A 24,220-nucleotide genomic window follows, 5' to 3' on the forward strand; every position below is an offset into this window, starting at 1 on the left:
CCCCATCAGCAAAGGCTGGGAGCCACGTCGGGGGAAGGTGCTTAAGGAAATCCGCGTCCAGTCGCTAGGTGACCGCTGAACTAATCAGTGGCCACACACAGCAAGGAACACAAATCTATAGGTTTGTGAGGGACGATCTGCCTTCCAGAGTTGTTACATTGTATTTTTTTTAATGAACACATTTCACCAAAAAATATATGAGACACACAAAGAAACAGAAGCATATGGTCGATCCGTGGGGCAGGGGGAAGGGGGCTTGTAGCAGTTGACAGAAACTCTCCCTGGGGAACCCAGACATTGGGTTTACTAGGCAGAGACTTTAAATCAGCTATCATAAATAAAACAGATGCAGACATCATAAGAAAAGAAAGCTACAGATCAATATTCCTTATGAATATAGGAGCAAATGCCCTCCATAAAACCCCCGCAAACCTAATCTGGTGACATATAAAAAGGATTATATGCCACGACCACTTGGGATTCCAACGTTAGTTAAACATCGCCAAATCAATCAGTGTAATACATCGCATCAATAGAATAAAGGACAAAAACGCATGGCATTTCAGTACACGAAGAAAAGGCATTTGACAAATTCCAGCACACTTCCACGACAAATTGCACGTGAGAAACCAGGAATAACAAGAAACTCTCTCATTCTGATAAAAGACGTACACAGAAGTCTCACAGCTAGCATCATATTTAAGGGCAGAACAGTGCTTTCACGGTAACGTCAGGAGTGAGACGCGGATGTCTGCTCTTACGACCCCTCTCCAACATTTTCCTGGAGGTCCTAGTCAGGGCAGCTGGGCAAGAAAAAGCGACAGAAAGCATCCACGGAATAGAAAAAGTAAAACTATCTATCCTCAGGTAACACGATCATGCCTGTAGAAAATCCTAAGAAACTCATACACACAAACACACACTCAACAACTATTAAAACAAATGAAAAGAGGCACCCGGCTGGCTCAGTCCGTGGAGCACGGGACTCTTGATCTCGGGGTCGTGAGTTTGAACCCCACGTTGAGTGTAGAGATTGCTAACCAAAAAACTTAAGTAACAACAACAACAACAACAACAAAACCTAATGAACACGTTCAGCAAAGTTGCAGGTACCTGACCAACATATAAAAATAAATTGTTTTCCATATACTGACAACAAACAATCCAAAAAGCCGAATTTTAAAAGCAAATCCATTTGCAATAGCATGAGACAGAATAAAATATTTGCAATGTATTTAACAAAGAAATTCAATGCTTGTGCATGGAAAGTCACAAAACACTGTTGAAAGAAATTAAGAAAGCCCTAAGTGAGAAAATAGTCCGTATGCACAGATCAGGATGCTTATTATTAAGATGGCATCATTCCCCGAATGGATCTAGAGATTTAACATAAACTCTATCAAAATCCCAAATGCCTTTTTCTTTCTGTAGAAACTTACACGCCAATCCTTAAAATTCATTTGGATATTGTGACAAATAAGTCCGCGGACCCACTCAGAGGAGGGACACAGAGACTCAGGGCACAGTGAAGCCAGGCTTTAATCAACGTTCTTGCAAGAGTAGGTCTGAGGGACAGGCGACCTTGGGGCAGTTACAACCATTTATCTCCTAGCATGAAGTGCCCCCCACCCCGCTCCTCATTGGCTGAGTACCTCAGAGGTTACAGCCTTACTCGGAGGTCGCCTCTGCCCACGGAAGGCACAAAGCAGTCTGGTTGGAACAAATGTACATTCCTGAGGCGACGCAGAGAATTTCAGTCCCCCTTTGTTCTGGGTGCATGCTCCTTGCAAAGCCTGTGAAAATAAACCCATGAAACAGGGGAAGGAGAACCAGGAAGGAAGTGTCTAAGGGTTTGGGACTCCCTCTTGGAGGGGGGGGGGGTTGTGCATATTTCCAACAGGTTGTAAACCTACTGTTAACCAGACAGCACAGCTTTTCTTTGGTATTTCTGGAAATGAATCATCTCCCTTGCTTCTCACAGACACACAAGGAATCTGGAATACCCAAAACAATCCTGAAAAAGAAGAAGAAAGTTGCTGGCGTTACATTTCTCAAATTCAAAATTTACCACCAAGCCACAGGAGTCGGTGTAGTGCGGCACCAGTATGAAGATAGAGATTCACGTCGATGCAGCAGAACTAAGAATCCAGACACAAACCTTGGCAATTATGGTCAACTGATTTTTGACGAAGGTGCCAAGACCACTGGCTAGGGAGGGAATGGTCCTTTGGATAAAGAGAGCAGTAAGACGAAACACACACCCGCGAGTGATGATGTTGGGCTCCTCCCTTCACGCTGTGTATGCAATTAACTCAGCACAGACCCTGGGGTAGAACTCTCACAAGATGGTAAATGTTTGCCGAGCTAGAACTGTAACACTCGTAGGAGAAAACAGGAGTAAACCTTTGTGATCTTGGTGTAAGCAATTCTGTCTTCAATATCACACCAGAGGGGGTTTCATCAAAAACCCAAACTTTTGTGGTTCAAAGAATGTCATTGGGGCACCTGGGTGGCTCAGTCAGTTTGACTTCAGCTCAGGTCATGAACTCACAGTTCATGAGTTCAAGCCCTGCGTCGGGCTTTGTGCTGACGGCTCAGAGCCTGGAGCCTGCTTTGGATTCTGTGTCTCCGTCTGTTTTTGCGCCTCCCCTGCTCGTGCTCCCTCTCTCTCTCAAAAGTAAACAAACATTAAAAGAATGTCATCAACTTAATAAATGGGAGGGGGAATGTTTGCATTCAGAACATGTGAACAACTCTTACAAGCGAACAATAAAAATACAAATGGATCAGCCTACAAGTGGACGAGGGACTTGAGTAGACACTTCTGCCCGGAAGCTGCACAAACAGTGGACAACACAGAGAAGGATGCTTCACGCCGCTAGTCAGGACAGACAGGCAGATCCAGGGTACTTCCCCCCTGCCCGGTTGGCCAAATTGAAAACAGACGGACCACACCAAGTGCTGGTGGGCATGTGGGGAAATCAGGATCCTTGTACGTGGCTGAGGGGGCTTCAAAATGGTAATGTCACCCAGGACAGACTTTGGCTAGTGCCCAACATATTAAACACGGCTACATGTGACTCAGCAATTCCACTCCTTGGAAAATGCCCCCTGAAAATGAAAACAAGTCCACACAACCAGTTGTGCACGAATGTTCACAGCCACATTATTCCATCAGCCAGGAAGTGGAAACAACCAAATGTCCATCAACTGGATTTCACGATGAGGAGTATATAGATGATGCCCTAGTTTTCAACCACAAGGAGCAAAGTACTGACATGTGCTTCCACATGGGTGAACCGCAAACACGCTACTCTAACAGAAGGAAGCCAGTCTCGAAGATCACGTTGTGCGACTACGGACGTGAAATGTCCAGAATATGGCAAATCCACAGGGACAGAAAGCCGATTAGTGGTTTCCAGGAGCTGAGAGGAGGCGGGAAACGGCCAACGGGCACAGCGTTCCATCCAGGGTGATGAAAATGTTCTCTAATTGCATAATGGTGATGGGACACAGCCCCGCGAATGTACTAAAACCCACTGAACTGTAGACACCAGGAGGGTGATTTTTACGATATGTGAATGATAACTAAATTATGTTATAAAAGCGAAATTAGATCTTCAGCGTGCTGTAAACTATGCAAATGAAGTTTGCACGTATGGATGATGGGAAGCCTGAAAGAAAATGTCGCTTTATCACCGAGGCAGTCCAAGACCATCCCACTTTGTTTGTCTCTGTGGTACCTACCCCCTCTGACTTACCGCATGTGGTAAAAATGAATCGTGTGTAAAATCCAATAACTCCAGCTGTGTGGACTGCAGGGTCACAGTCTTGTGAAGTTGATCGATTACAGTCTGTATGGGCAACTATCAGTGTCTAGGAGCCTGACCATACGGTTTGCATCCCGACCAGATTCTACCCATTTGGCACCAACTGAGGGGGCGTGTCCATCGTCGTTTCGGTATCCGTGGGGATGATTCTGGACTCTGGAATGTGTGCGTCAGGGTTCTGCAGAGAAACAGAATCAGTAGGAAGATGTGTATATTATGAAGGGATTTCCTAAGGAATTGAGTCACATGATTGTGGAGGTCAGAGACCCCACGACCTGCAGAGTCAGTTGGTAAGGTGAGGGCCTGGGAGAGCGGATGGGGCAGCCCCCTCCTAAGTTAGGAAAGAAGTCAATGTCCAAGTCAAAGACAGTCAGGTCAGAAGACTTCCCTCTTCCCTGGGGGAGGGGGAGCCTTTTTGTGCTGCTCAGACTTTCTACTGATTAGACGAGGCCCACCCACATTAAAGAGGATGGCCTGTTTTATAGTCCACTGATTACAATGTTAATGTCATCCAAAACACCTCACAGAAACATCCAGAATAACGTTTGACCAAGTATCCGGGCGCCCCATGCTTCAGTCAAGTTGATGTGTAAATTTAACCATCACGTCCTTGTGTGGGTCGTTGGATTTCTGACACAGCAGCTCTGGGGAAATCCTGGTTAGTTAGCATGGCTGCCCCAACTGGGGAGATCAGACCCAGAGGATCCCCCCCTGCGCCCCCCTCCTGCACGGAGTCGCCATGCACGTTCCCAGCTGGTTCGTCCATCCTCCCTGCTTAGGGAAGCCAAGAAACTCAGTCCGTTTCGCCCTGAGTCTGGAGGCGGGTAGGAGGTGAGAACCATTCCAATCCCATCCCATTTGCCTTGTGTTGTTGTTGGATTTGCTGTTGTGGGTTTCACAGATTTACTTGCACATTTGTTGACATCATTCCGTCCAGTGTCAAAGCTCTGTGGATGCCGTGGCAGCCTCCTTTCTCTTTTTCGCTCTTGGTTTCCTCTGCCTGGAGGAGCGTGTGGTGTAAGCTGGCGTCTCATGATATTTTGAGTAAATACACCAATATAAATACACCAAGTTGTATATGGATAATTTAACTATAAGCAAAGTAAACCAATTAGCTGTGGTTGGGTTTTTGTTTTCTGCTGTCGTCCATGGCACTGGCTGCACCCTCCCAGCTACTACCCCAGAGCCCGAGTCCACGAGCTCTGAGAAGCTCAGGGCTTCTCACGACGTCCGTCAACCCTGGGGCTCATTCTCCCGAGAGTCCAGAGTGTGACCTGCGTGGGCCCTTCCCACCCTGCTTCTACAAGCCCCACCATCACCCAGCACGTCAACCCACTAGCCGCTCAGGGACGCTGGGGGCCACGGAGGGCGCAGAAGGGGGCACACTGGGCTCCCCTCCCCGCCGGTTCATGCTCTGTCCCCGTTCAGCTCTTCACCTCTCCCTTCCTACGCCAACCCCCTCCCTCCCGCTGTGCCCCTGCACCCACAGCCCCCGCGGCAGCTACCCCCGCCCCAACCTGGCAAGGTCTCAGCAGACAAAGACCCCTTTCTGGGACAGGATGCAGCTTCTGCGGGAGATATTTTGTGATGACGAGTATCTCTTCCTGTCACACTGCTTTGGGTGCATTTCCGTGTTTCCCGATTTACTCATAATGGATGCACGCGATTTTGTATTTAGGAAACAATAAGTGCTATTTTCAAACCCCCAAAAAGGCTCTCTGCCGCACAACTACTTTGCCCAACTGTGCGCAAAAAATGTGAAGCAGGCGGCTGCCTGTGGCCTCCCGCGCCCACGACCTCTCCTGCGCGACCTTTGCCGACCCCGCGAGCGGCTTTGGAGTCCTGCCTTCCTCCACACCCTGTGGCTGTTCCGGTGCCCTGGGCACCCAGAGGACACCAGCCCGTCCCTCGCCGCCCGGCCCAGGGCCTGGCACACAGGCCGCTTGGGGTGGCTCGGGGTCGGGTGGCCGGGCCTGACATCCTGGCTGGGCTGGGCCGCGTGGACCGAAGGGCACACAGGCGCTGTGGCTTCTGTGAACGCAGCCGTGTTCCCGCCAAGATCCTAGAGCTCTTCACGGGGCCTGCCCCGGGATCTGCTTAGCCCTGCCTTCTGCTTCAGAGGAGCAGCTCCGTCAGGGACCTCCAACCTACTTCTCCCCCATCCCTGGCTCTCAGCACACTTCTGGGAACTGCATAGGTGCTTAATAAATGCTCTCAGATAAGGAGGATTCCATAATTTACGACCAAAGATAGAGAATAATTGCCAAGGAGAATTACATACTAACAACGCAAATAGCTCTGAGTTCATCCTCGAGGTTCTCCCTTGACCTGATTCTCAACAAGGGGGACATAAAATCAAAGGTCAGCCTCGTTAGCTGGATGCTGGGAGGTGTGAAACTCCAACTGGCAGCCAGGGAGGGCTGAGTACATAGATTGGAAATGCATTTCCAGAGGGCTTTTTCGTGGGCCTGGTGAGGAAGCAGGAAACGGAGGCCAGCTCGGCTGGAATTCTCCATTTCCACGCTAGTCCGCCTGCAGTGTTGGGATGTGAGCTCGTCCCTCTTTGGGCAGAGAAGCCAGACCTTGCTGTCCCCGGTGGTCCTGAGACCCTTTGGGCGAGCTGCCTGATGGCTGGTGACGTTTCCTACACGGGTAGGGGTTGGTGAATGCAGGTTCCACCACGTGTACATTGTCTGGAAGCTTCTCCAAGGCCAAGGAACAGCTTGACCGTTTCCTGCCCTCAGTTATAACCACGTCTCTCTTGCTCATCTACACGAAGCTCCCGTGTTCCGAGCCCCTGCTCCGGTGCCCTTTCCATCGTGGTCCCCCGCTTGCTGGGTCCCTGAAAGCTGCCAGCCTGGCTCAGCGGCCACCGCCTCGTACTCGCTCCCTACACACTCTAGGCTCATTAACGACAACTGGCGACATGTACATTTAGCGCCAACACAACTCAGGAGTTCGTGAATCAACACCACGTACTGGGAACCCATCACTGTCCCCTGTCGATGGGGAGCAGGACCTCTGAGGTCCATTTGAGCGTCCCGAGCACTTTGCTTGGCTCACTCCGTCAGTTGGGGAAGTTTGCTTACAGAAGGAAGAAGGGAAGGAAGGAGAGAAGGGAGGAGAAGGAAGGGAGGCAGAGGTGAGGAGGGGAGGATGAGACACAAGAGAAGATGGGGAGGAAGGAAGGAAGGAAGCAAGGAAGGAAGGAAGGAAGGAAGGGGCTTTCTAAAGTGTTCCTTCCAGGGGCACCTGAGTGGCTTAGTCAGTTGAGCGTCCAGCTTCGGCTCAGGTCATGATCTCATGGTTCATGGGTTCGAGCCCCGTGTCAGGCTCTGTGCTGACAGCTCAGAGCCTGGAGCCTGCTTCGGATTCTGTGTCTCCCTCTCTCTCTGCCCCTCCCCAACTCGTGCTCTGTCTCTCAAAAACAAACATTAAAAAACAATTAAAGCAAAAATAAATAAACAAAATTTTAATAAGTTTTTTTTTTTTTTTTTTTTTTTTTTAAGTGTGGAGGGGCGCCTGGGTGGCTCAGTCAGTTAAGCGTCCGACTTCAGCTCAGGTCATGATCTCACAGTTCGTGGGTTCGAGCCCCATATCAGGCTCTGTGCTGACAGTTCAGAGCCCGGAGCCTGCTTCGGATTCTGTGTCTCCCTCTCTCTCTGCCCCTCCCCCACTTGCGCTCTTTCTTTCTCTCTCAATAATAAATAAACATTAAAAAATTTAAAAAAATATAAAGTGTCCCTTCCAGTAACTGACAACTGGGTGACGCTTCAGGAAGCCAAGAAACTCGGACCACAGCTTCCTCCTGCGCACGGATTAACGAGAATCGTGCGGGTTCAGCTGTGTAGAAATAATTGAAAACAATTATATGCTCTTAATAGTATATACACCAATGACAAACGCACTTACATACATGTGTGTGCACAGGCACACACACACACACACACACACAGGCACTTTAGCGCACGGCTGTCACGACTACGATGCTTTACTTACAGGTGCGCATACACGTAGTAACGTCTCTAATAATCACGCCAACCTCTTTAAAAACTAACTCCACCAACTCGTAATGGAAACATCACATCTGTGGCGGTTTCACTGAGGCCAGAACCCAGAGGTGTTTGCCTCCAAACCCCAGAACACCTTTTGGTTTTGGCTCCTCTCATCGCCACCTGGATCGCCGAACGGCTCGGCACGTTCTGGTTCTCGGCTTCGGCCGCACAGGCACTTGCTGCTTGTCCCCCCATGACCCCGGGGGTGCCCGGCAGCGGCCCGGACACACACAGCTCCTTCCTACCTGAACCTCTGCCCCAGCCGCCGAGAAGGGCCCACGCACGCACAGCTGCCCCGGCGGAAGATTGAAAATGGTTCCGGAGTGAACGACTCTGCCTCAGAGACTCCCCCGTGTTGGAAAGCAGGTGTAAACACCTTCTGCGGGGGAGGCCGGGTCCCCCTCGCTCAGCACACAACAACCCACCTACCGATCAAACCGGACCACCAGGCCCTCGCCACCCCCCACCTACAGACAGCCTCCCCGAGGGCCAGGGAGCCTCCCAGTCTCACCCAGAGGGAACCTGGTGGGGAATGTTTCAGATCCATGTACTCATGAGTTCGAATCCCGCCCCATCCTGGGCCGCTTAACCCCCCGACCGAGCCTCGGTGACCTCCTCCGTGAAGTGGTCCTGTGTTTAATGACTCTCTTCAAACTTGGGGGAAGATGACTTCACGCAATGTATCCAAGATACACAAAGGCGCCTGGCGTATAGAAGGCGGCATCACAGGCCGCGAGCGGTAGGGACGCCCCGCGTCAGCATGTGCTTGCTTCTTTTAACTTGGTCTTCGAGACCCCGGACCAGGAGCTCCCGACGTCGCTATCAAAGGGCCCCGGTGCATAGTAGGTGCTCAGCAAAAGTTCGTTGACTGACTCTGGTTGAGTCTCCCACAACCCTCACTCACTTGCCCCAGACGTGTGGCTTCTGTTGCCCAGAACATCCGGGCGCTTGTCCTCCTCTGTTCTCCTTTTCAGCGTCAGCCACCAGCTGCTAGATCACGCCTGTCTTTACTTCTTTACTGCGTCTCAGACCCCCAAATCAGTGGTGCACATTTGGTGATGACTGCAGCTTGTTCTATTTATTGCCATGCCCCTGACACTGCCCACCAGCGAGTAAGAGATCCACAAATATTTGTGAAATGAGTACACACGCGAATGGAAGAGAAGAATGCCAGAGCTCAGAGCCACGAAGGCAGGGGCCACGTCCATACGGTTCACCATTTATTCCCAGGGCCTACGACACAGCCCGGCACACAGGAGACAGACGCTCAATTTCATTGAACAAGAGAAGGAACAAAGGGACGAATGAGTGAATTCTACCCCTCAGCTGACAGACTTTTCTTTAGCGGCCGTTATTTCTAGGTATTTCTGAGCATTTCTAGGTGCCAAGGACCTTGGCCTCCGTGGCCTCACCTGGCTGTTCTGGGATTTACCAGATGTGCTGACACAGTTCTCCCCCTCGCTCTTGGGGAAGGCCACCACCTGTGGGAGCCATTGATCCGTGTGTGGCCCAGAGCAGCCCCTTTGGGGGGCCACGCTGGGGTGGGAGACATTAACCTGCTCCCTCATTTACATGCGAGCGAAGGCCTGGCCCCTTATTACAGAGAATCAGTATTTGTACAGTTGGTACATTGTAAAACTTTATAGTTGAGAAGTGACGCACTTTCCTAACTGGTCCCCAAAGGGACATAAAACACAACGGCAAAGTTACATGATGATTCAAGGCAAGAGTGGCAATTACCGGGCGCTTAGGACATGCGGGCCGTCCCGCAAGGCCCGCCCGCCGCACGGGAATGGCCACCGCCCCCTTCACGGGGGAGGAGAGTGAGGCCGGGGGTTGAGAATTTTCTCTGGACTGGGCGGCCAGTCCCCGGGTCTGAGCTCTAGGCACCCCACCTTCCAGCCCCTTCTTCCTGACTTGCTTCAGTTGTGCTTATTGGAATCTAAAGATGTCCCAGGCAGGGGCGCCTGGGTGGCCCTGTGGGTTCAGTGTCCGACTCTTGATTCCGGCTCAGGCTGTGATCCCAGGGTCCTTGAGATTGAGGCCTGTGTCAGGCTCTGTGCTGAGTGCAGAGCCTGCTTGGGATTCTCTCTCTCTCTCTCTGTCTCTGTCTCTGTCTCTCTTTCAAAATAAATAAATGAACATTAAAAAGAGTTTAAAAAAAATAAAGATGCCCCGGACAGATGTGTTCTAGAAACCGAAGGCTTCTTCCCCCCCCCCCCCCCCCACCGCTTTTATACCTGGTGGGCATTAACATGATTTCACACTAGGAAATAACGAATTTCACATTTTTCACCTCCAAACTTCACTTTCTAGGTAAAGACATGGAGAATTTACCCACGACCACAGAGCTGCTTGGGGAAGGAGCCAGCCGCCCGCGATCCCACCACGGACCCGGTGCCTGCTCAGTGCTCAGCTGCCCCCAACATCACGCCGTTCAGCTCCCTGTCGCCCGCTCTCCCCGCTTCACCTGACCCTGGTGAACCCCAGACTAGGTTTCCATTCTCAAGTCGGAAGCCGCCTTTTACTTCTGGTTTCAAAAGAGTCTATTTTATACTAATTTTTCTAGAGCTCTTTTCCCAAAATAGGAAGGAGAAGGATTAGCCAAAACATACCAGGAGGAAGCACCCCGTCCCCAAATCAAGATGGACACAGGGCAGCCAAACGCCGTGGAAACCAGAGGAAGGGGGAGCATCTAGAAGAGGACGCCAGTGACCACAGAGCGCGGGTGACTGCAGAGGGCCACCCAGCTCCAAAGTGGCAGGTGCAGAGAGGGACCAGGTGGGAGTCAGTACTCCCCCCACCGCCCGGGACACAGCATCAGCCAGCAAGGGTCCTACCAGCCTCTCTGTCAGTACAATGGCAGGGTCACCCCTGGGGAGACACAGCAGGGACCCTCAGGGCTGGGGAACATGCAGAGGTGACCGGTGAGTGGCCAGGCCTGGCTGGGGGTCGGCTGGCCTGGAACCAGCTCTTGCAACATGACTTGGTTCAGACAGAGGACTGCCAATCACGCTGCGTCTGGAAGCTCGGGTGTCTGGTGGGGGACCCTCGGGGGCTCTGAAGCTCGTTCCTGTGATGGCAGGGAAAGCCGAGTGGAGAGGCCAGGGAGCTGGGAGCCGTGGCCGCTCCTCCCTGGGGCGCCAGCTGGGCTCTCTTGACCCACAGACCATGAGTCGGGGTGCCCGTCCCTGGGGCTCACTCACCGCCCCATCCTCTGAGTTTCCTGAGCTGACATGGGCCCTTCCCTGAAAATGGGAGCGGGAACGGCGCTCGAGAAGCACGGCTCTTTCAGAGGAAAAGCAACATGGATGCAGGTGACACTAGAAATAAAAATGTGGAGGCGGCTGAGAAAAGTAAGAATCCATCTCCTAAATGTATTTCCTGCACTCAGTGTCGCTGTTGAAAAATCTCTCAGTTTTATTCTCCGTCCTTTGTCTTCCCAAGGTCTGAAATTTCCTCCGCTCTTTTCTGCGTGAATTTTACTGCCATGTGGGCGTGTAAGACGACGATGGGGCAGCACGTTCTAAGCATCAAAGGTCAGAACTTCCAATCTGGAAGATAGAACTTTGACCAATGGGATGGCCATTGAGTTCCGAGCCAGTGCTGAGCATTCTGGAAATCCAAGATCTCGGGAGCTCGGCCTCACAAAGAACCGGATGAAACCAGCTTGGGACGAAGTGTTGTTTAAGCGCAAAAAGGAGGTGTTGGAAGAGATGTCGGAGACTAGGATCGTCAAATATCCTGGGAAACTGGGGTGTTCTTAAAACCGGGAGAGAAGCCTGACCGACGAGGAGGGACGACGCAGGGGAGGTGACGGGATGGGAGGCAGCGGCCCGCGCTGCCCTCCCCGTCCCCCCTCCAGCCACGAGTCCACAGCTCCGCCCCACTCTTCTCCCCTGAGTGTCTCCTAGACTCTTTGCTACATCGCATCTTAACCCACAACAGCCACAGCATCTCTGTTACCACACCCAATGGGCAGTTTGGCGTTTGGCCGGCCTGGACCCCCCGGAACCTGACTGCCTTCATCCGGCCATCCCCAAAATGCCTCCCGCTCCTGCCTGCAGGACAGCACTGCCATCCGGCCCTCCGGCTGCACCTGCTGCTCGCCTTTCCTGGTGCCCATTACAGCTTTGACCTTCTCCTTCTCCGGGCCCCACCTCGGCTCGTCTCTGCCTTCCGTCTCCGGGGACCTCTCACTCCATCATGAGACGGGGCCTGAGCTTATGCGACACACCCCTGCCTCCTCTGGTAGCTCACCTTCCCCGCCCATCTCCCCTGTTGGGCTAACAGGCCTCATGGATTCCACACGCTCGGATCCAAACCCTGTGTCTTCGTCCTCCCTCTCCCTCCGCCCTCGCTCTGGGAGCTCCCACCAAGATTTACCCAACTGCTGAGGCCAGACCCGCAGAACCACCCATCGCTCCCCTCCGCGTTTACTTGCACGTCTCATTCACATCCAGGGGCCACCCACACGCACTCAACCCTGAGCACACATCACTTCTCAGTGCACTCGCCCCCTGCTCCCCTTCTGCACCCCCCCCCCGCACGCACCTGTGTGCCCCTTCCCTACATGTTGCACGGATGTCATGTTTCCTCCCGCTGGAAACCTAGGGAGCCCGACCAAAGTCCCACAGCTGGGGGCCCCGAGCCATCCCATCCTTGCCAATCTCTCTGGGGGGTCCGGGCTCCACATTCAGTCTGAAAATACAGCAGTTTATTCTGGACGGGCTGGGACACCAGTGTTTCCATCTTAACGATGACAAAAGTACCATCGCAGTTGAATAATTTATATCTTGAGATCCAGATCGATGATTTAATCAGCCAACATCGGCAGCCAGGGGAAACTAACGCTCGGCCCGCGGGCCCAGGTTGGGTGAGCCTGTCTATGTCGCCAGTGGCACAGCACGGCTCCTGTGTGCACAGCGTCCCCTACCGCCATTCAACGGCTTCTGGGAGAAATGCGGTGTAGACATGGCTGGATTGAAATTGATGCAGTTATGGTGGAGAATATTCATCTGCACACGACAGAAACACAGATAAACACAAAGTAGAAATGCCATGCCATCCATAAAAGGAAGGCAATCCTTGAAAAAAAATAAAAGTTTGTCAAAATAATCTCAAAATTATCAAGTGAGGAATGGGGTCTTTGGAGGCAAATATTCTCTTCACGAGTATCCTGAGTCAGAAAGAGGTTTTCCACAGATGGAAATATTTGCACCAAACGCATGTGTATAATGAACTCAAGATCCAACCGTGAAATCAATGACAAATACTGTTGTCTATGATTGCATTTTAAAGAGCCAGATACGTTTTCACGTTTATGACTAATTTTATCAGGCACAGTACTTCCCTCAGATACCTTCCTACTATTCAGTTTTCTCCTAATTTATAAAAAAAAAAAATGTGTGCCTCACTTCTGAAATTTTTAAATGTGTATCTCAGATGATGTTTTCTCAATATGTTTTATCACTCTTGGTATTTAAAAGACATGATTTCGTTTCCATTTTTGTGATGAATTTTGAACACCTTGAATAGCATATCCGCATTTTGGCCTTGCAGAAAATAGATACTCCGATGCCCGGTATTGTCTCTTCGCCGTCACCACCTCCAGTCATGCTGGTGGCCCAGCCGGCCCCGTAGGCAGCCCACTCCTGCCCTGGGAGGCCCTGCAAACGTTCCTCCCAACACCCAAGTGCCCCCTCAATTCTCCTGCTTTTGCTACCTGTTCGCATCTCAGAGAAGCTTTGCCTGAGCACCCTTCTAAAGAGATTCCCATGGCTCTCCATCCGCGACGACCCTCCCTCATTTGCCCGAATGGAATTAATCGACCTGAATTTGCATAACGCATTTGTCGCCCATTGTCTGCCTCCCTTGTTAAGATTAATCACCATAAAAGCAGCCGTATTGGCAGGGCCGTTTGCTGATCTACCTTCGGTGATAAAACCCCCCCCCCCCCCGCCCCCGACCGCGACACAGAGTACAATTCAATAAGTGTTCGTTAAATAAATAAATGAGGATCGCCAAAAATAGTTCGGGGCAGGAAGAAAACCAAACATGAAAACCAGAGAGTTCAGAAACAGAAAACTCATAGGTGTGGGAGGCAGAAAAAACATCCCAATGTACAGATAAGTGGGGTCTCCAAAAAAGAGAATCGAAATAGCATCTTTGGAAACATAAAGGGAAATGATTCAAAATGTTATTTTAGACATTAAAGGAGTCTTTAATCTACATTTTAAAAGGGCACCTCATATCAGGAAAAGAAATTGGAAAAGCTGGTGTCGAGTTAGCATCAAAAATGTACTGTAATAAAAGTCGTTGCATTTTAAACAATTTTTGAAAATGCACGGGAAGAGATTAAGTCTTCTAAAGGGGGAAAGAAATCTACCTGCACCAGGCTTTTCAACAGCAATATTCACCACAATGAAAAGAAATTCCTCGAAGAAAGAAGAGAGGCTTGGAATTTAACGTCGAGCTGTTTCACACGATAAGGACACGCACTATTGGCTCCCAGAGCCTGTGGCCGCTTGACATGTAACAGAGTGGACTTCGTGGGACAGAACCGCCCTTGGTGAGGGGCAACGGGCCAGCCAGTGACCACAGGAAACCGTAAAACACCAGATCTCTGCTTCGATCTGAGTGCACAGGTGCCCTGGACACTCAACCGCGAAGGACACACTTTAAACATTTAGGAAAAAATACCAGAGGCTACCTGGAGTGTCCTTAGGTGAGTAACTGCAAACTTGCACTGACAACTGATGGTGCTGTGCGTCACTTACTAAAAACTAACACTGACACCACCAACCATAAAAGAGAGCAACTTTTCATCCAAGCCCACAAAGATGAGGCAAGCTCAGGCTGCAAAACGTGTTTCCAATTCCTGTGACTGGTGAAATGCAAACTAGGGAACAAAAAAGTCTTTCCAACACTCGAGAGTTGGAAAACAATCCCAACAGGCAGAATGTACGAATAAGCATTTCGTAGAGCAGCAGCATGGGGTCAATAATACCCCTGAGTAGTAACCAGGGAGATGAGGATTTAAGTTAAATATATATTTCAAGCTAAGAAAATGACACAAGTTTTAAAGATCTGACATTTATAGGGGCGCCTGGGTGGCTCAGTGGGTTGAGTGTCCGACTCTTGATTTTGGCTCAGGTCATGATCGACTGCAAGGTCATGAGATCGAGCCTCAAGTTGGGCTCCGTGCTGAGTGTGGAGCCTGCTTGGGATTCTCTCTCTATCCCTCTCTCTTCCCTACTTCCACTCATGTGCTCTCCCCCTCTCTCTCTCTCAAAATAAGCAAAAATTTTTAAAAACTTGACTTTTGTAGATAAATACGTGTAACAATAGGTTGCTTAAATTCTCCTTGTTTCAAACATGTCAGGAGTGAAAAATAATTAAGCTTTATTTTGTAAAATAAATAATAAAACATGTTCATAGCCCGTGACCCTGCAAAACCATGCTAATTATATACCCCTAAAGAAAAAAGTGAATAATCAGAAAACAGAAACTTATAGGAACACAGCAGGAAACAGAGAATGTTCCCGGCAGCATTAATTGTAATAGTGAACAGTGTAAAACTCGAAACAGCATGAAAGTCAACAGGAGGATGAAGGGATGCTTTGTGAATTGGAGATCCTGGGCCGTCGATCAAGAGCCCTGGACGAGTGGGCGAGGACCCTGGGCGAGCCTCAGACCTTCACAAAAGCAAATCACAGAAGCTGGGGAAAGACCGTGCTATTTGTGGGAGGGGCACAGTCAGGAAAAAGTAAAGATTCCATCCCTTCGAGATGTATGCTGATTTGGCAGCGATAAAGATAATCAGGAGGAAGGTGAAAACAAAATCGGGTAAGGTAAAAAAATCGGAAGGTAAAAACAAAAACAAAAACAAAAACTGGCACCTTGCTGGGGGTGGAGCTGGGATCAGGGGAAGGAACAGGAAACACGAAAACGCTCTCCTACTAGTGTCCTAGGAAGGGAGGTGAGTGCCAGGGGCTGGCTTTGTTATGAATATTCTTAACCTCTAATTTTAAAATATTTTGTAGATATTCTAGTCCCTAGCACACTGCTTGTTTCATAGTATATCTTCAATAAATATCTGTTGGGTGAACAAGAAACTACTTATATTCTCTGCACAACCTCTAAGGAACCAGGGAGTAATCCACAGGAGAAGTAGAAAACCAGCGTGAGAGCAAGCCAGAAAAGCCTCACGTGACACTGAGCCGACCCGGGAAGGGGGCACAGGTGGAGGGGCCGGGAATGGACCTTAGGGACGAGCTGGTGTTTCTGCCGTGACATCATGGCACTGGGCTTTCCAGCCATCTGGGGGTCTGGTGAGGGTTCGTGCTGGTAGGCGGACCCACAAAGGAGACACCACTGCCTCCAAGGAAAACAGAAGTTGCCCAAACAGGCAAGGCGCGCGAGCATGGGACCTGCCTGCAGCGGCCCCGTGATCGTTGTAAAGCAGGCACCGAACGCCGATCTCCCCAACACCATGGTGCGGCCGTGACCCTGGCGGGGAGCAGGGTGGCGGTTCCGTTCGGAGATGTGCAGTCGTCACCTCTGCCCTGGCTGCCTTGGCTTTGTGCGCGTCGTGGACCACGTGTCGAGTTTAAAAACCGAGACAGAGCCGTGTCACGATACAGCCCAGAAACTCAGAGACAAATGAAGACAGAGCTGCAGGGGGAGGGGGGGACGAGTTTTCCCCGGGAGAACTCAGGAGGATGCGGGGTGGAGGGCAGCGCAGGCTCGTCGTCGGGAGCCGCTCACCCTGCCGCGCCGTCACGACAGAGACGCATTCTTTATATAAAGGGAAATTACGTTTAAAATAGTTGGGCTACTTGAGAACACAAAAACAATAGGAGGAAAATAGGATTTTCAAAGCATCGGTGTAGGAAAGATGCGTATCAGCTCGTCCACAAAGTTGTTTCATTGCTGTGAAGACATTCTTATTTTGCAAACTGGCTGCCAGGCTGGGTGATCCTGAGTCGGGCAGCATGTGGCGCCTCCTGAAATCACTACGAGATTAATGACCGTGTTTCTGCCCCGCACACACTTGGGAGCCGCTGGTCACGGAGCAGCGCTCAGGCCTCGGGTGCAAGCCGGCCGCGTAGCCACAGATGTGCTTCCTGATGGTGCCTCGCAGTTCACGAAAACCCTCAAACGCTAGTAACGTGTCCTCTGAATTTGCTCCTTAAATTGTTTTCATGGGACGCATATTGGGATTTCTTCCCGCACCAAACCAAGGTGTCGCATCCTCAGGTAAGACGGAGACACGAATCGAGGAACAGGGCGCTTTGCTACCTGTGTTGTCTGTCTTTGGTTTATTTCGTCCTTCCCTTTCCCGTAAAATGTTTCTGGATCTCGGACAATTACGTGTCAGCATTTCTCTTCCAGTGGTTTCTTTCGGAGACCAGGATCCCTGTTCTTTTCTCTCCCCATGGGCCACGGAAATGCTAGACTCGTCCTTAGCCCCGTCGTGGGGTTCCCTGGAATCCTCATGGAACTGCCTTTGAAGCTGCCTCTGGGGCACAGAAATGTTCTGCAGCAGCTTTTACATGGGTCTTCTTATTTCCAATTCAAAATCTTCCCTTACCGAATATTTTATTCCAATCCTTCACTTCCCAGCGTGAACAGGTGAAGTGTGGAGTTGGCTTCCAAGACCGGTCTTCTTAAAGATGAAGACCAGAGGCGGTCAGCAGCTCACCACACACGGGGCGCGTCCCCACCTTCAGGGGCTGGTCCCACGCACAAGTAGGGGGGAGCTGGCGAGGAGGACGACACACAGCGTGGACAAAAGCCACAAGTAGCCAATCCCCTAGGGGACGTCCGCCCTGCTCCCGAAGTTCCCGTGGTGACTTCCTAGGCTCTTAAAGTTACCTTTGCCACCAGGAATTTTGGTCTCTCTTTCTCTGTCAACGTCTATGCTGAAACTTTCACCAGCCCATCTTCTATTTCTATCTCTCCGTAATTCCCTGTCTCTATTCTCTCCTTCTGTGATTTTCGCTCATGATTTTCCAACGTCTTTCAGATGCGTATGTGGGTGTGCTGAAACGTATCATTTTGGCATGTCAAAAATTCATATTTCAAAAGTATAGACAGATACAATTGAAGAAAATATTCTATTTATATTAGGAACATAAAATTATGAAACAAAAGGACCCACCAAAGGAGACACCACTCCTAAATCATGTAAAGAAAAGAATTAAACAGTACTGAGGAACCTACCCTAAATCTCGGAACAAATAGAAAGTCATAGAATGGACTTAGAGAGGCAGGCTAGATACATAGAGGTTTCCGTGCTTCCCTAAGTGGTGTATGTGTGAGCTGCAGGGAACCTTACTGATGTATACACTGTTTCCGTTACAACTGTGTATTTACACTGCCAGCACACGTGTGTGTGAGTGTGTGAGTGTGTGTGTCTCAGGAGGAACTATCCACCAATTAGCAAGAAAGAGCACAGAGCCAGAAGTCGCACAACGGACCAGGCATCTTAACATAAAGCCACACTCACTCGAACAGGTTGGCCTTGGAGAATAAGCAGGTCCCTCCCTCAAATCAAGTGCACAACACAAAAGGGGCCCCAAGCACATACAGGAAATTGACACCCAATAAAAGTAGGCTTTCGAAACACTGGAGAAAAAAAGACGGGCCCTGCAGTAACGATGCTGACACGACAGCGTGGCTAGTTGTTTAATAAGAATGTGGGGTTCTCACCTTAAGACTCACCACGTAGATTCTCGGTGGATTGGTTGAGGAAAGGTTACAAAACATAAGGGGAAAAAGCAGAGGTACCATAGTAGATGCCGTGGGCTCACTGGGTGCTCCCGCTGGGGTGCACACAGTGTCCTCCCAGAGGGTCACTTCCTCTGGGGACCCAGGGGTGCCTGGCCCCGGCCTGAGCCAGTGGCACAGTGGGGCTGGGGTGACAGCACATCGTCTTCCCAGGGAGGGAGGGGCGGGCAGAATGTGGTGTCGCTGTTTCCCAGGTTCCCCGAGGCTCCGCCTCCCCTGCCCTGACCCCGAGTCACTCACGGTTCCCTCGGGATGTGTCTCACCCAGGACCTTCCACATCACTGTTTCTAGGTAATCTGCTCTAATACAAGTATTTTATTTTATTTTATTTTGGTTTTTTGTTTTGTTTTGTTTTGTTTTTAGTTAACTTATCTACTTTGAGGAAGAGAGAGAGAGAACTGGGAGGGGCAGAGAGATAGAGAGATTCCCAAGCAGGCTCTGCACAGAGCCTGACTCGGGGCTTGAACTCGTGAACGGTGAGATCATGACCTGAGCCGAGATCCAGAATCAGACACTTAACTGACCCAGCCACCCAGGCACCCCAAATCTTGGGTACCTTAAATAACATGGCAAAGAGCGTAATATAAAGAAAGCCAACAGACCAAAGTAAGACTCTAAAACTTGGATACGTGTGATCTGTCTCTGTAACACTTGCTATAAAGGGACGATTTTCATCACATTTAACGATAATTGTCAAATCACTGAGAAAAATACTAACAAGTCGATAGAAAGATACTTAAAACACATGGATAAAGATGTCACCAAAAAAGGAAACAGATATCAGTTAAGCAAGTGAAGAGCTTCCCGACCCGCAAATAAAGGTTACGCAAACTAGAACCACGATAAGACACTGCGTTGAACGAGTCAGGTCGAAAAATACAAACAAATCAAAACCGAGACCCAGGAGGCACCCGCTGGCGTCTCAGAGCACGGGTGTGACGCTGGCAGCAAGCGGGCTCATGCATCACAGAGAAGGGAAACCTTCAGAGCCACCATGACACTTGGGCGATACCTCAGATCGCTGGGGTGCCTACCCTTGGACTCAGCAATTCTGCGTCTGGGAACTGATCCCACAAACAGCCCTACACGCCTGTCAGATGATAGATGATTAGGTTCCCGCGGCGCCGTTGACAACAGCAAGGAATGGGGAAAAGTAAATGACCCTGGGGAGAGGGGCTGACGGGGGGAACTGTAATGCAGTCCAGTGAAATGCTACGTCATTAATTAAAAAAAAAAAAAAACAACGCACCATGTTTATCAAAAAGAAAATCTCTCCAATACATGCTGCTTGACGGAGCGAGGATCAGAGCGATGTGCACACCAGCCAGCGCTTGCTGAAACGAAGAGGGTGCGTGTGATGGCGTGTTGTGTGAGCTACACGCCCACGGAAGCAGGTGCGAAGGGTCCCAAGGAGGCTGATGGTACGGTGGTCTCCCAGGAGAGGAGTGGAGGCCAGGCAGGGCCGGGCATGAGCACTGGGTGCGGTGAGCTCCCCTGCATCAGGGTCTGTCTGGAGTCACGGGTCCTGCTCTCTTCCCAGAAGCATGGGCCATCTGTCCTCTGCTGTCCCACGGTCCCTGCAGGGCCCACGCTCCCCTCCCCTCCTTGTTATCTGTGGTTCCTGGCCTCCTGCTCCCCACCACTCAGCTGATGGGGGGGCTCACCCCTAAAGGACTCCAGGTCTGGCCAGGAGAGAAGACGTTGCCCTGGAGCCTGAGTGAATGCCAGCGCCTCCGAGAATAGCAAAGGCGAAGCCACGGACGCGGGGTCAGTCATTCATCCAAAGGGTTGGTGCTGGGAAAGGGGACAAAAAGCTGAGGGTCAGGACGTGGGACGGGCTGGCGGGAAAGCAAGACAGCGGGAGGAGTAGTTCAGAGGCCCCAGAGGCCGGACAGAGAGGGAGGGGAGCAGGTGGCTGTAGTCCTGGCCCGGGAGGCCCCTGGGCTTGAGCTCCCGCAGTTCTCACGGTCAGCCGAGGCCAGGAAAGCCATGGTGCCGAGTGACCAGAGCACAGAAGACGTCAGGCCGAGGCCGGTGCTTCATCTGAGGTCTGCACAGTCCCCAAACACGTCACACACACGTGTGCGCTCTACCTCCTGATTGTGGGGTCCGGGGCGGGGGGGGTCCGTCCCGGGACCAGAGCCCCGATCTGGGGAGGGAGGGCAGGGATGCTGACGGAGTCCCCGGAAATCCCATGCTGGGTCAGCCACGAGCCCCAGGAGATGGCCACCCCTCAGGAGGCCAGATGTGGGCTGCACGGGGGGGGGGGGGGGTAAGAGTGTGGCATTGAGCTGTGGGCCCCACCCCAGGTCTGCAGCTCGTGTGACCTTGGGAAGGTCAGGTCGCCTGCCTGGAGTGTTCATCCCCATGAGGACTAGGTAGGCTCGCCCGAGCCAGGAGCGGGGGCCTTCTGCCCTCTGGGTGCAGGGAGCACCCACGGGAGGCCTGGCGGGCGGGAGGGGGGCCAGGTCCTGGGGGGCCGGCACCCTCCCATGTCAGCACCCACCTGCGAAGCCCACAGTCTGGACCTCTGACGTTGCACGTTTCCACCTGCCCCGACACTCTGCTGGGACCCAGCTGATTTGTTTTCAGAGGGGACGCGTTACACTCAGGACAGGGGCCCGGCCCCGGATGAGCACTCTTGCTCTCGAGCCTGTTCCCAAGTCCACGAGGCTTCTGCTGGCAGCCCGTGCCCGTCTGAGCCTCAGTTGCACAGGAAAGACTGCCCCCCCTCCCCACTGACGACTCTCTGCCCGGCCTCTAGCACCTTCAAAGGCAGCTGGAGCTCTTTGGAGTCCTGGCACCGATCCTGGTGGGGCCCTAACGGGAGGCCAGCCATGCTGGGGTGCACAGCCCCCTGGGAAACCGCCCACGTGCCCACCACGGCATGGGGGTCTGCCGCTGGGCCCCTTCCAGAAAGCCCATCCCCCACCGGGGCCAGGAAGAGAGACAGGTGTATGGGGTCACAGGGGCTCCCGAATAGGAGCCTCCCCGACAGGGGGTCCCGGCAGCCAACTCCCCACGTCCCCCACCTAGGGATGTGCGTCCTCAAGCACACGCAACATGGTGGGAACACAGGTCGCCTCCAAGACAGGTGCTTGGGTCCCGGGAGGAGGGAAGCCACAGGGTCCTTCCCTTCCTGGGCCCACAGGCCACGAGGAGCTGGCAGGCCATGGACACTGGTTCTGGAAGGGTGGATATGCACGCACATCTTCGTGCAGTCTCAGGGTCACAGACGCCTCCCCAAGGGCCCGGGATGGGTCAGTTAGGAAATGCCCTCCCAGAAGCACCTGCCCTTCTCCTCGGATGCCCCCGGGTGGATGAGAGCAGGGAGCCCTCCCACCAGGCTGGTCCCCGTGGCTCGGCAGAGTCAGGCCCACCTCGTGCCTCTAGCATGGGGTGGGGGTGACCCCCGTGCGGCCCTGGTCCCCACAACCTGGATGAGCTGGGTGGTGAGTCCCAGGGCTGAGAGTCACCTCCGCCAGCCAGCCTGGCCGGGCAAACCCCCCTGTCCTGTGGCTCCCTCAGCGGCCCCGGCGGACTGGGCCTCACCCGGCTGCCCCTGGGGCCGGGTGGCCTCAGATCCAGCCTCCTCGTCAGCACGGGGACCTCTGAGGACCGCCGTCCCCCGCCTGCCCACGGCCGCCCCGTGTCTGCAGGCCTGGCCCCTAGAGATTGGGGGGGATGCCGTGCACCCTGCGCACGGGAGGTGCCGACTGCCCCTCCCCCAGGGCCTCTGCCAGCCGTGGACACAGGTTGGGGTGGGGGGCAGGCTCTGCGCGCACAGCGTCGCTAAAAGGCAGCGGAGCTTTACTCCTGCGAGCGATGTGTCGCCGTCACAGGAACGCGGAGTCTGCTTTTACCTTATTCGGTTGCTTCTATTTCCAGCCGCACTCAGAACGGCACCACGGCACTGTCACTGACGCGGAGCCCGCGGGGACCGTGAACCTCCGCTGAGCTCCGCCTCGCCTGGCGCCCACACGGTCGCCCCCACGCAGCCCGGGGACCCCCTCCTGCCACCCGCCAGCGCCCTCCCTCAGCCCCCGGTCTTGGGCCCTGGCGGGTCCCCCGAGTCCTGCGGGTGAGCGCAAGCCTCCACCATTCCCTGCGGGGGACCTCGGGGACAGGGGTCTCATGCTGATGCCAGAGGACCTGCTCTGAGGCTGTGCTGGGGAGGCGCCCGTCATGAGATTGTGGGAGGGCCCAGTCTGGACCCCAGGGCAGGAGTGATGACCTCAAACCCAGGAACACCGAGGAGAGTCTGATGCCCAGGCCCCAGCCCTTAGGTGGACTCAGGGAGTGTCCCTTCACCAGTCCAGACCCCACAGCTGCTCTCTTAGTCCTCGGCGGGCGCATCTAAAGGAGCATGGCCAGTGGAAGGGCCCAGAAGGCTCCTCGAGGCCACTCTGGCTTAGACTCTGAGTGCCCTGATGCAGATGAAGTGGACAAAGGACATGCATTTCTTCTTTTTTTAATGTTAATTTATTTTTGAGAGAGAGAGACAGAGAGAGAGAGACAGAGAGAGAGAGAGAGAACAAGCGGGGGAGGGGCAGAGAGAGAGGGAGACACAGAATCAGAAGCAGACTCCAGGCTCCGAGCCATCAGCACAGAGCCCGACGCGGGGCTCGAACTCACGGACCGCGAGATCATGACCTGAGCCCAAGTCGGATGCTTAACCGACTGAGCCACTCAGGTCCTCCCTGAATTCCATTTTCTTTACATTGGGTCCTTCGTCTGCCTTTTGCTGATGTGTGGTCACTCTTTGTTTTTTCTGGAGACACCGTCCATCTGGTTTGGCTTGTCTTTTGCCTTTAGCTTGTGGGACGTAGCCTGTGGGGCAGAGAGGCTTCATGCCTGGTTGTGCAGATTCCTGCTTCTTTTCCCCGTGTGCTTTTTCTCTCTTTGGGGCCACCCCCACCCCCGTCGTAGACATTCTCCTGGGTTCTCTTCTACAATTGCAATGTTTTGTTTTTCGTTATTTTTTTAAAAAGATATTTGTTTTTGAGAGAGAGAGACAGAGACAGAGACAGAACACAGGTGCGGGAGAGGCAGACAGAGAGGCAGACACAGAATGCAAAGCAGGCTCCAGACTCTGAGCTGTCAGCACAGAGCGCGACGTGGGGCTCGAACTCACGGACTGTGAGATCATGACCTGAGCCGAAGTCGAACGCCCAACCGACGGAGCCACCCAGACGCCCCCAGAATGTGCATTTCCGCAGTTCCCTGGGCCGTCAGTAGGGCCCACAGTGCAGCATCACCTGGGATCCTCCTGTTTCTCATGAACAAGAACCGCCTGGTCTGCTGGACCATCAGAGCCCGGTCCTGCGAGCGGGCAGAGCTGGCCAGGGGCCTCTCAGGGGCGGAGTCAGCCTGGTGACCGTGGCTGCTGTTGGAGGCACTTTCACCACCTTAGGTGTCCCCAGGTGGTGTCCTCCCGAGTCCCCAGTGACGCTCTTAGGGAGGGGTCCTTGTTTGCACTCGGCCAGTAACTGAGCCAACGCTCAAGAAGGTGGAGTGGACAATGTTCGCAGAGGCTCAGGA

The sequence above is a fragment of the Lynx canadensis genome, chromosome B4 (genome assembly GCF_007474595.2).
Source record: "Lynx canadensis isolate LIC74 chromosome B4, mLynCan4.pri.v2, whole genome shotgun sequence".
Lineage (NCBI taxonomy): Eukaryota > Metazoa > Chordata > Mammalia > Carnivora > Felidae > Lynx > Lynx canadensis.